Here is a 13,272-nt window from a genome sequence, read left to right as displayed (position 1 = left end):
ATCATTTTGGGAATGATATTAAATTTTTTGGGGATGTTACACGGCTTAGAAGTTTAGAAGCAAATCTTGAAATTTTTCAGAAATTTTCAAAGACCCAATTTTTTTAGACCAGTTCAGGTCTGAAGTCACTTTGCGAGGCTTACATAATAGAAACCACCCAAAAATGACCCCATTCTATAAACTCCACCCCTCAAGGTATTCAAAACTTTGTTAACCCTTTAGGTGTTCCACAAGAATTAATGGAAAATAGAGATACAATTTCAAAATTTCACTTTTTTGGCAGATTTTCCATTTTAATATTTTTTTTCCAGTTACAAAGCAAGGGTTAACAGCCAAACCAAACTCAATATTTATGCCCTGATTCTGTCGTTTACAGAAACACCCCATATGTGGTCGTAAACTGCTGTACGGGCACACGGCAGGGCACAGAAGGAAAGGAATGCTATACGTTTTTTTGAAGGCAGGTTTTGCTGGACTGTTTTTTTTGAAACCATGTCCCATTTGAAGCCCCTCTGATGCACCACTAGAGTAGATACTCCATAAAAGTGACCCATTCTAAGAAACTACACCCCTCAAGGTATTCAAAACAGATTTTACAAATGTCGTTAACCCTTTAGGTGTTCCACAAGAGTTATTGGCAAATGGAGATACAATTTCAAAATTTCAATTTTTGGGCAAATTTTCCATTTTAATCCATTTTTCCCAGTAACAAAGCAAGGGTTAACAGCCAAACGAAACTCAATATTTATGGCCGTGATTCTGTAGTTTACAGAAACACCCCATATGTGGTCGTAAACAGCTGTACGGGCACACGGCAGGGCGCAGAAGGAAAGGAATGCCATACGGTTTTTGGAAGGCAGATTTTGCTGGACTGTTTTTTTTACACCATGTCCCATTTGAAGCCCCCCTGATGCACCCCTAGAGTAGAAACTCCAAAAAAGTGGCCCCATTTTAGAAACTACAGGATAGGGTGGCAGTATTGTTGGTACTAGTTTAGGGTACATATGATTTTTGGTTGTTCTATATTACACTTTTTGTGAGGCAAGATAACAAGAAATAGCTGCTTTGGCACCGTTTTTATTTTTAGATATTTACAACATTCATCTGACAGGTTAGATCATGTGACATTTTTATAGACCATGTTGTCACGGATGCGGTGATACCTAATATGTATACTTTTATTTTATTGATTTAAGTTTTAGGCCTAGTTCACACAAACGTTTTTTTTGCGGGTGTACGGGCCGTTTTTTTGTGTTCCGTATACGGTCCGTATACAGAACCATTCATTTCAATGGTTCCGCAAAAAAAACTGAATGTCTTCCGCATGCATTCCGTTTCCGTATTTCCGTTTTTCTGTTCTGTTGAAAGATAGAACATGTCCTATATTTGGCCGCAAATCACGTTCCGTGGCTCCATTAAAGTCAATAAGTCCGCAAAAAAACCGGAACACATACGGAAATGCATCCGTATGTCTTCCGTATCCGTTCCGTTTTTTCTGAACCATCTATTGAAAATGTTATGCCCAGCCCAATTTTTTCTATGTAATTACTGTATACTGTTATATGCCATACGGAAAAACGGAACGGAAAAACGGAAAGGAAACGGAAACACAACGGAACTTAAAAACAGAACAACGGATCCGTGAAAAACGGACCGCAAAAAACTATAAAATCCATACGTTCGTGTGAACTAGGCCTTACACAATGATTTCATTTTTGAAGCAAAAAAAATCATGTTTTAGTGTTTCCATAGTCTGAGAGCCATAATTTTTTGAGTTTTTAGGCGATTACCTTGCGTAGGGTATGATTTTTGCGGGATGAGATGACCGTTTTAATGGCACTATTTTGGGGTGCGTGTAACATTTTGATTGCTTGCTATTAAACTTTTTGTGATGTAAGGTGACAAAAAATGGTTTATTTAGCACAGTTTTTATCTTACATTTTTTACGGTGTTCATCTGAGGGGTTAGATCATGTGATATTTTTATAGAGCCGGTCGATACGGATGCGGCGATACCTAATTTGTATTCTTTTTTTTTATTTATGTAAGTTTTACACAATAATAACATTTTTGAAACAAAAAAAAAATCATGTTTTAGTGTCTCCATATTCTGAGAGCCATAGTTTTTTCAGTTTTTGGGCGATTACCTTGCGTAGGGTATGATTTTTGCGGGATGAGATGACCGTTTTAATGGCACTATTTTGGGGTGCGTGTAACATTTTGATTGCTTTCTATTAAACTTTTTGTGATGTAAGGTGACAAAAAATAGTTTATTTAGCACAGTTTTTATCTTACATTTTTTATGGTGTTCATCTGAGGGGTTAGATCATGTGATATTTTTATAGAGCCGGTCGATACGGATGCGGCGATACCTAATATGTATTCTTTTTTTTTATTTATGTAAGTTTTACACAATAATAACATTTTTGAAACAAAAAAAAAATCATGTTTTACTGTAGTGTCTCCATATTCTGAGAGCCATAGTTTTTTCAGTTTTTGGGCGATTATCTTAGGTAGGGTCTCATTTTTTGCTGGATGAGATGACGGTTTGATTGGCACTATTTTGGGGTGCATATGACTTTTTGATCACTTGCTATTACACTTTTTGTGATGTAAGGTGACAAAAAATTGTTTATTTAGCACAGTTTTTAACGGTGTTCACCTGAGAGGTTAGGTCATGTGATATTTTTATAGAGCAGGTTGATATGAACGCGGCGATACTAAATATGTATACTTTCTTTTTATCTATGTAAGTTTTACACAATAACAGCTTTTTTCAAACAAAAAAAATGATGTTTTAGTGTCTTCATATTATGAGCAATAGTTTTTTTATTTTTTAGGCGATTGTCTCAGGTAGGGGCTCATTTTTTGCGGGATGAGGTGGCGGTTAGATTGGTACTATTTTGGTGGGCAAACACCTTTTTGATCGCTTGCTGTTGTACTTTTTGTGATGTAAGGTGACAAAAAAAAAATTATTTCGCAGAGTTTTTATTTTTATTTTTTATGGTGTTCATCTGAGGGGTTAGGTCATGTGATATTTTAATAGAGCCGGTCGATACGGATGCGGCAATACCTAATATGTATACTTTTTTTCCCCCTAATTTTTACCAATTTTTTTAAACTTTATTTGCGGAAAATGACATTTTTGTTTATTTTTTAAACTTTTAATTTTTGGGGGGGGGGGGGAAACTTTATTTTTCAACCTTTTTTTCAATTTATTTTTTGTCCCACTTTGGGACTTGAACTTTTGGGGGTATATTCCTTTACAATGCATTCCAATACTTCTGTATTGGAATGCATTGGCTGTATGAGTAATACTATGAGTATTACTCATACAGCTTCCAGGGGCCTGTGAGATCCAGGGGGCTGTATCTCACAGGCTCTTTTCCAGAAGGCAGCGCAGATGCCTCAGGAAGGCATCGTGCTGCCTTCCATGCCATCGGGTCCCCCCCACAGCCCCATGGGGACCCGATGGCACCGCCCCTGCACCAGGTAAAATTCGCAAACCGCAGGTCTAATTTGACCTGCGGTTTGCGGTGATCGCTGACACGGGGGGGTCACGGGACCCCCCCTGCACATTAATCCGAGGTGCCTGCTCAATGATTTGAGCAGGCACCTTGTTCCGATCACCGCCCGCCGGGCGGCGGTGATCGGAACAACACATGACGTACCAGTACGTCATGTGTCCTTAAGGACTTGGGAAACATGCCGTACCGGTACGTCAAGTGTCCCTAAGGGGTTAATATTCTGGTATAAAAAAACACCCATTTTGTCAAAGATACTAACTACATTTGAGGCCTTTGCTGCATTTGTGACAGTCCAATACAAGCGTTAAATACCGCTGTTATATACTGGTTTTAAAAAAACACCCATTTTGTGTAAGACACTACATTTGGGGCCTTTGCCTCATTTGTGCTAGTCCAATACAAGCGTTAAATGCTGCTGCTGCATTTCTGACTGTCCAATATAAGCGTAAAATACTGCTGTTATATTCTGGTTTTAGAAAAAAAATTAAAATGTGTGCAAGATACTTCATTTGGAGACTTTGCTGTATTTTTAACAGTCCAATACAAGCGTTAAATACTGCTGTTATATTCTGGTTTTAGAAAAAAAAAACATTTTGTGCAAGATGCTACATTTGGGGCCTTTGCTGTATTTTTGACAGTCCAATACAATCGTTAAATACCGCTGTTATATTCTGGTTTTAAAAAAACATCCATTGTGTGCTAGATACTACATTTGGGGCATTTGCTGCATTTGTGATAGTCCAATACAAGTGTTAAATACCGCTGTTATATTCTGGTTTTAAAAAAACACCCATTTTGTCCTAGATACTACATTTGGGGCCTTTGCTGCATTTGTGACAGTCGAATACAAGCGTTCAATACTGCAGTTATATTCTGGTTTTAAAAAACCACCATTTGGTGCAAGACACTACTTTTGTGGCCTTTGCTGCATTCCTGACAGTCCAATACAAGCGATAAATACTGCTGTTATATTCTGGTTTAAAAAAAACACCCATTTTGTGCAAGACACTATATTTGGGGCCTTAGCTGCAGCCTTGTCTCGTTATTGGAGGGAATTGCTGTATCACGCTGGGGATTGCTATGCTCTGCATATTCCCTGGAGGAGAGATCTTTCCCACACGGTCCTGAATGCTGGAGGTTCATTCAGGGTGGAAGGAAGACGGCGCGGGAACACCAAGCAGAGCTGGATTATTGGTATAGTCACGTACGGTTTGACGCTATGCTGAAGAGGCGGTTGGCTATCTACGGGCCCCACCTAACAGAGGAACTTGTACCGGAAGTGAGGAGAGAACTGGCGGAGTATCTGCAGCTGGAAGCAGAATATCGGGCAGAGATAGCGAAGTATTCCGTCCCTGCGCCCCAGCAAAAACGTGAGTTACAGGGGGCCGAAGGTGTCGTCCTTCCCCCCAGCGGCAGTGTGTACCCCAGGGGGCCGAAGGTGTCGTCCTTCCCCCCCAGTGGCAGTGTGTACCCCAGGGGGCCGAAGGTGTCGTCCTTCCCCCCAGCGGCAGTGTGTACCCCAGGGGGCCGAAGGTGTCGTCCTTCCTCCCCCAGCGGCAGTGTGAACCCCAGGGAGCTGAAGGTGTCGTACTTCCCCCCCAGCAGCAGTGTGTACCCCAGAGGGCCGAAGGTGTCGTCCTTCCCCCCCAGCGGCAGTGTGAACCCCAGGGAGCTGAAGGTGGCGTCCCTCCTCCCCAGCAGCAGTCTGTGTTACAGGGAGCTGAAGGTGCCCTCCTTCCTCCCCAGCGGCAGTGTGTACCCCAGGGGGCCGAAGGTGTCGTCCTTCCCCCCAGCGGCAGTGTGAACCCCAGGGAGCTGAAGGTGTCGTCCTTCCCCCCCAGCGGCAGTGTGTACCCCAGGGGGGCGAAGGTGTCGTCCTTCCCCCCCAGCGGCAGTGTGTACCCCAGGGGGCCAAAGGTGTCGTCCTTCCCCCCCAGCGGCAGTGTGAACCCGAGGGAGATGAAGGTGTCCTCCTTCCCCCCCAGCGGCAGTGTGTACCCCAGGGGGCCGAAGGTGTCGTCCTTCCCCCCCAGTGGCAGTGTGTACCCCAGGGGGCCGAAGGTGTCGTCCTTCCCCCTAGCGGCAGTGTGTACCCCAGGGGGCCAAAGGTGTCGTCCTTCCTCCCCCAGCGGCAGTGTGAACCCCAGGGAGCTGAAGGTGTCGTACTTCCCCCCCAGCAGCAGTGTGTACCCCAGAGGGCCGAAGGTGTCGTCCTTCCCCCCCAGCGGCAGTGTGAACCCCAGGGAGCTGAAGGTGGCGTCCCTCCTCCCCAGCAGCAGTCTGTGTTACAGGGAGCTGAAGGTGCCCTCCTTCCTCCCCAGCGGCAGTGTGTACCCCAGGGGGCCGAAGGTGTCGTCCTTCCCCCCCAGCGGCAGTGTGTACCCCAGGGGGCCGAAGGTGTCGTCCTTCCCCCCCAGCAGCAGTGTGAACCCCAGGGAGATGAAGGTGTCCTCCTTCCCCCCCAGCGGCAGTGTGTACCCCAGGGAGCTGAAGGTTTCGTCCTTTCTCCCCAGCGGCAGTGTGAACCCCAGGGAGCTGAAGGTGGCGTCCCCCCTCCCCAGCAGCAGTCTGTGTTACAGGGAGCTGAAGGTGCCCTCCTTCCTCCCCAGCGGCAGTGTGTACCCCAGGGGGCCGAAGGTGTCGTCCTTCCCCCCAGCGGCAGTGTGAACCCCAGGGAGATGAAGGTGTCCTCCTTCCCCCCCAGTGGCAGTGTGTACCCCAGGGAGCTGAAGGTTTCGTCCTTTCTCCCCAGCGGCAGTGTGTACCCCAGGGGGCCGAAGGTGTCGTCCTTCCCCCCCAGCGGCAGTGTGAACCCCAGGGAGATGAAGGTGTCCTCCTTCCCCCCCAGCGGCAGTGTGTACCCCAGGGAGCTGAAGGTGTCGTACTTCCTCCCCAGCGGCAGCCTGTGTTTCAGGGAGAGGAGCGAAGCACCCTCTCTCCCCAGCGGCAGCTTACCATACCAAGGGGAGACACCAATCGCCCAGACGGCGCAGATGGGACCGTGGTCTCTGCGCCTGACCTACCGGGATGCTGGACAGCCTGTCCAGATCCCCCACTACCCTCACCAGGACAACAGGAGGAGGGGGTAAGTACAAATTCCCCTCCCCAGTTAACTCCTAACGTGGCCTCAGGGTTAACAGAGGCGATGTTAACCCCTGCTGACTCCCATGTTCCTCTGGCTACTGAGCCGGACTATGGTCTCAGCACCCCAGCAGAAGAGCTGGCAGCTGGGCAGAGTGCAGTCGGCCTCTGCCCTCCCTCAAGTCCCCACAGCATGTTGCCCCATCACCACAGCAAAATACCCAGGTGCAGTAACTGTTTCTTGTGGGTGGGTCACCCTTGTACCTGTTTGTTGTGGGTGGGCTACTCAGGCATCTGGTTACTGTGGGTTGGTGGATCGACTAACGGAGGCACTGACCGACAGAAGGTCAGGTGCCTGGTTAGTCTTCCCCCCAAAGGGGAGATGTGTGACAAACTGCCATTTGCCACTGAGCATTGTAGAGGACTTATGGCTAGCCTCCTGCCCTACGACTATGGCCCCGGGACATGTTGCCCTTCAGTAACAGTGTGACAGAACTGTGCCGCATGTCTGGACTGTTGGTGGGACCGAACGCGGTCAGCGGTGTATGCTGGGGATTCTGTGGAGCTGGAATCGGATGCGCAGATACACGAACGCCGCTGACCCTTACCTTCTTCCATACTGAACTTTCAGCTCCAGAGACTAAGTCCCATTCGAAGATGGGACTTAGTCATTTTTCTGCATGAAATTGACCTACCGCACAGCCCAAATCTATGGAACTGTTTTGGGCAGGAAATTGTGTTTGCTGTCGGTCATAAAGGACTTCCACTAAACTTTTGATCCACTGGAGGGATTTGTGTGATTTTTGGAAGTGTTTATGTTTGATGTATGCTGAGTTTAAATATGTAATTTTTATGGAGATGGAATGTATGGTTTTAAAGTTACAGTGTATGTTTAAAAACTGTATTTTTACTGTCTGTGATAGTTATGTTAATCCATAATTATATACCAGACAGAAGGGAGGATTTTGTGTATTTGGGTGGTAATTCCTGCCCTATTGTTCCCACATGTGTATTGGTGATTTCCCTTTGTCCTGAGAGATAATTGAATTGCTCTTCGGGGGTCTCCAGGGCAGAGAGGAGGAAACCATGATGCATTGTGGGGACCTGCATAAATACGGGCGGGTAGCCCTCAATAAAGAGTTCAGGTCAGTTCATGTTTTTCTAACCCTTCAAAACGCAGCCTCGTCTCGTTATTGGAGGGAATTGCTGTGTCACGCTGGGGATTGCTATGCTCTGCATATTCCCTGGAGGAGAGATCTTTCCCACACGGTCCTGAATGCTGGAGGTTCATTCAGGGTGGAAGGAAGACGGCGCGGCTCCAGTTAAGCTACGGCGGTTATGGAGTCTGCGGTGCTTGTGGTGTCCAGTGCGGTGCTTGTGGTCCTCGGCGCAAGCAAGGAAGCGTCCATTAACGGAAGCGGATCCGTTACAGCTGCATTTGTGACAGTCCAATACAAGCGTTAAATACCGCTGTTATACATATATATTTTTTTAAAACACTCATTTTGTGTAAGACAATACATTTGGGGCCTTTGCTGCATTTGTGCCAGTCCAATGCAAGCATTAAATACTGCTGCTGCATTTCTGACAGTCCAATACAAGCAATAAATACTGCTCTTATATTCTGGTTTAAAAAAAAACACCCATTTTGTGCAAGACACTACATTTGGAGTGTTTGCTGCATTTGTAACAGTCCAATACAAGCGTTAAATACCGCTGTTATATTCTGGCTTTAAAAAAAACACCCATTTTGTGCAAGACAATACATTTGGGGCCTTTGCTGCATTTGTGACAGTCCAATACAAGCGTTAAATACTGCTGTTATATTCTGGTTTTAGAAAAAAAGAAAACATTTTGTGCAAGATACTACATTTGGGGCCTTTGCTGTATTTTTAACAGTCCAATACAAGCGTTAAATACTGCTGTTATATTCTGCTTTTAGAAAAAAAAAACATTTTGTGCAAGATGCTACATTTGGGGCCTTTGCTGTATTTTTAACAGTCCAATACAAGCGTTAAATACTGCTGTTATATTCTGGTTTTAGAAAAAAAAAACATTTTGTGCAAGATGCTACATTTGGGGCATTTGCTGCATTTGTGATAGTCCAATACAAGTGTTAAATACCGCTGTTATATTCTGGTTTTAAAAAAACACCCATTTTGTGCTAGATACTACATTTGGGGCCTTTGCTGCATTTGTGACAGTCGAATACAAGCGTTCAATACTGCAGTTATATTCTGGTTTTAAAAAACAATCATTTGGTGCAAGACACTACTTTTGTGGCCTTTGCTGCATTCCTGACAGTCCAATACAAGCGATAGATACTGCTGTTATATTCTGGTTTAAAAAAAACACCCATTTTGTGCAAGACACTATATTTGGGGCCTTAGCTGCATTTGCGACAGAACAATACAAGCGTTAAATACTGCTGTTATATTCTGGTTTAAAAAAACACCCATTTTATCATAGATACTACATTTGGGCCCTTTGCTGCATTTGTGACAGTCCAATACAAGCGTTAAATACTGCTGTTATATATATATATTTTTTTAAAACACTCATTTTGTGTAAGAGAATACATTTGGGGCCTTTGCTGCATTTTTGCCAGTCCAATGCAAGCATTAAATACTGCTGCTGCATTTCTGACAGTCCAATACAAGCAATAAATACTGCTCTTATATTCTGGTTTAAAAAAAAACACCCATTTTGTGCAAGACACTACATTTGGAGTCTGGTATGTAAGAAATGAAACAGCGGCACTCACCGGTGTGCGTCAGCAGCTTTATTTCAAAGACGAACTAAGGCAGGGGGCAGACAATCCAAGCACGCAACTAACAGCGGCGGCCGTTTCGCGCTATCTGCGCTTCATCAGGCTGTGCGTCAAATGCGTGCTTGTGTCAGCGCTCCTTTTAACCCCCGATGCGGATTGCCGTCATAGAAGCAGACGAATCAGACCGCACCTGGACAAAGGGAGGTACATACAAACAAAATGCAAACAATGAACAAGCAGATACTCAGGGACAAATACGAATACACAGTATGTATTTATGACTAGACAAAATCAAACCCAAACGATTTAAAGAAACTTATTTAGAGAAACGGGCTGAGGTCGTTTCTATCGTTCAGCCCAAGTTCTCCTAGTGCTTTCATTTCTTACATACCAGAGTTTGCTACAGTCTATCAACTGTCTTCAGCTGTGCACCGCCGAGTGCGTATCTCCTCGCTAGCCTGTGATCCTCACTGACTGTTTCATTTGGACTTAGTGCTTGTTTGACTGTGCTGCCCCCTACCTCACTTGTTTGGACTACATTTGGAGTGTTTGCTGCATTTGTAACAGTCCAATACAAGCGTTAAATACTGCTGTTATATTCTGGTTTTAAAAAAAACACCCATTTTGTGCAAGACAATTTATTTGGGGCCTTTGCTGCATTTGTGACAGTCCAATACAAGCGTTAAATACTGCTGTCATTTTCTGGTTTAAAAAAAAAAAAAAACACCCATTTTGTCATAGATACTACATTTGGGGCCTTTGCTGGATTTGTTCTATTCCTATACAAGCGTTAAATAATACTGTTATATTCTGATTTTAGAAAAACAACCATTTAGTGTAATACACTACATTTGGGGCCTTTGCTGCATTTGTGAAAGTCCAATACAAGCGTTAAATACTGCTGTCATTTTCTGGTTTAAAAAAAAAAAAAAAAAAAACATTTTGTCCTAGATACTACATTTGGGGCCTTTGCTGCATTTGTAACAGTCCAATACAAGCGTTACATACTGCTGTTATATTCTGGTTTTAAAAAAACACCCATTTTGTGCAAGACACTACATTTGGCGTCTTTGCTGCATTTGTTCTATTCCTATACAAGCGTTAAATAATACTGTTATATTCTGGTTTTAAAAAAATAACCATTTAGTGCAAGACACTACATTTGGGGCCTTTGCTGCATTTGTGACAGTCCAATACAAACATTAAATACCGCTGTTATATTCTAGTTTTAAAAAAACATCCATTTTGTGCTAGATACTACATTTGGGGCCTTTGCTGCATTTGTGACAGTCCAATACAAGCGTTAAATACTTCTGTTATATTCTAGTTAAAAAAAAAACACCCATTTTGTCCTAGATACTACATTTGGGGCCTTTGCTACATTTGTGACAGTCCAGTACAAGCTTTAAATACCGCTGTTATATTCTGGTTTAAAAAACACCCATTTTGTGCAAGACAATACATTTGGGGCCTTTGCTGCATTTGTGACAGTCAAATACAAGCGTTAAATACTGCTGTTATATTCTGGTTTAAAAAAACACCAATTTTGTCCTAGATACTACATTTGGGGCCTTTGCTGCATTTGTGACAGTCCAATACAAGCGATAAATACCGCTGTTATATTCTGGTTTAAAAAAAAACACCTATTTTGAGCATAACACTACATTGGGGGCATTTGCTGCATTTGTGACAGTCCAATACAAGCGATAAATACCGCTGTTATATTCTGGTTTTAAAAAAAACACCCATTTTGATCATAACACTACATTGGGGGCATTTGCTGCATTTGTGCTAGTCCAATACAAGCGAAAAATACTGCTGTTATATTCTGGTTTTAAAAAACACCCATTTTGTCCTAGATACTACATTTGGGGCCTTTGCTGCATTTGTAACAGTCCAATACAAGCGTTAAATACTGCTGTATTATGCTGGTTTAAAAAAAAAACACCCATTTTGTCATAGATACTACATTTGGGGCCTTTGCTGCATTTGTGACAGTCCAATACAAACGTTAAATACCGCTGTTATAATCTAGTTTAAAAAAAACACCCATTTTGTGCAAGACGCTACCTTTTGGTCCTTTGCTGCATTTGTGTCAGTCCAATACAAGCGTTAATTAGCGCTGTTATATTCTGGTTTTAAAAAAACACCCATTTTGTCCTAGTTACTACATATGTAGCCTTTGCTGCATTTGTGACAGTCCAATACAAGCGTTAAATACCGCTGTTATATTCTGGTTTCGAAAAAAACACTCATTTTGTGTAAGACACTACATTTGGGGCCTTTGCTGCATTTGTGACACTCTAAATACTGCTGTTATTTTCTGGTTTAAAAAACACCCATTTTGTGCAAGTCATTAAATTTGGGGCCTTTGCTACATTTCTGACAGTCCAATACAAGCGTTAAATACTGCAGTTATATTCCGGTATTAGAAAAAAACACCCATTTTGTGCAAGATATTACAACTGCGGCCTTTGCTGAATCTGTGACAGTCCAATACAAGCCTTAAATACTGCTGTTATAATCTGGTTTTAAAAAAACTGTCACGAGTTGGAGGTCCCAGGAGAGACCACCGCATCGTCAAGCAATAAACAAACGGAAATCAGGTACAGACACACAAGAGTTTATTGCACAAACAAAAACCAGGGAAGGCAGCACAGACTAAACATGAGCTCTATGTACCGTCAGCACAAAGGGAGAAAACCCCCACTGCGCCACTGTCTAGTTATACTCCAGAGGGGCGTGACTAAGCAACTCCTGGTATTCACTAGGGCCCCAGATGGTAGGGTTAGGCTTTGCCGCAGGAAGTTGCCAGGGTCCACTCTGGAGCGTGAACTAGACAGTGACAGCAAGAACGAATGGACAACAGGTACCAGAAGGTACCAACGGCACATAGGCATACATAACATAGACAGGCAAATACAAACAGGGCAACTAATAACACAAGCAGGAGTACATAGCAAGGAAACAGGAGTGACAATGAGCAGAGAAGGACTTGCTCCACCAGTAGTAAACTGCATGGCCTTACCCATGGCACTCTGCTGCAATGAAAGGTGCAGCAAGGGCTTACTGAACAGAGGCATGAATACACACAAGGTAACTAAAACATAACTGGCAGAACAGATAACAGAAACACAGGAAAGAGGACATCAAAGAGGACGGGATTTAACAAGTAGGAAACTCACAGAACACAGACAGACACGGATCCCATGGGTCAGCAGCATGGGAGAGTGAGTACAAACAAGGAGCAGGGCAAGACAACACACACCAGAAGAGCTGACACAGAACTGAGGAAACCTCAGCTTTATATACAGGTTCCATGGGTGCAGCAGAGAGGCCACACCCATAGAGCAGACAGAGAGGATTAACTCCTAATAGGCACACAGGGGAGTTAACCCATAAAGAACCACAAATGACACACAGGAACGGAGCTGCAGCGAGAGCATAGACAGAAGGTCACAGCCAAAGGTAACGACTGTGACAAAAACACTCATTTTGTCCTAGATACTACATTTATGGTCTTTGCTGCATTTGTGAAAGTCCAATACAAGTGTTAAATACCGCTGTTATATTCTGATTTTAAATAAATACCCATTTTGTCCTAGATACTACATTTGGGGCCTTTGCTGCATTGGTGAAAGTCCAATACAAGTGCTAAATACCGCTGTTATATTCTGGTTTAAAAAAAAAAAAAACATTTTGTGCAAGACACTAAATTTGGGGCCTTTGCTGCATTTCTGACAAGCGTTAAATACTGCTGTTATATTCTGGTTTTAGAAAAACACCCATTTTGTGCAAAACAATACATTTGGGGCCTTTGCTGCATTTGTGCCAGTCAAATACAAGCGTTAAATACTGCAATTATATTCCGGATTTATAAAAACACCCATTTTTT

Source organism: Bufo bufo, chromosome 4, assembly GCF_905171765.1.
Source record: "Bufo bufo chromosome 4, aBufBuf1.1, whole genome shotgun sequence".
NCBI lineage: Eukaryota > Metazoa > Chordata > Amphibia > Anura > Bufonidae > Bufo > Bufo bufo.
This window is presented reverse-complemented; position numbering follows the sequence as displayed.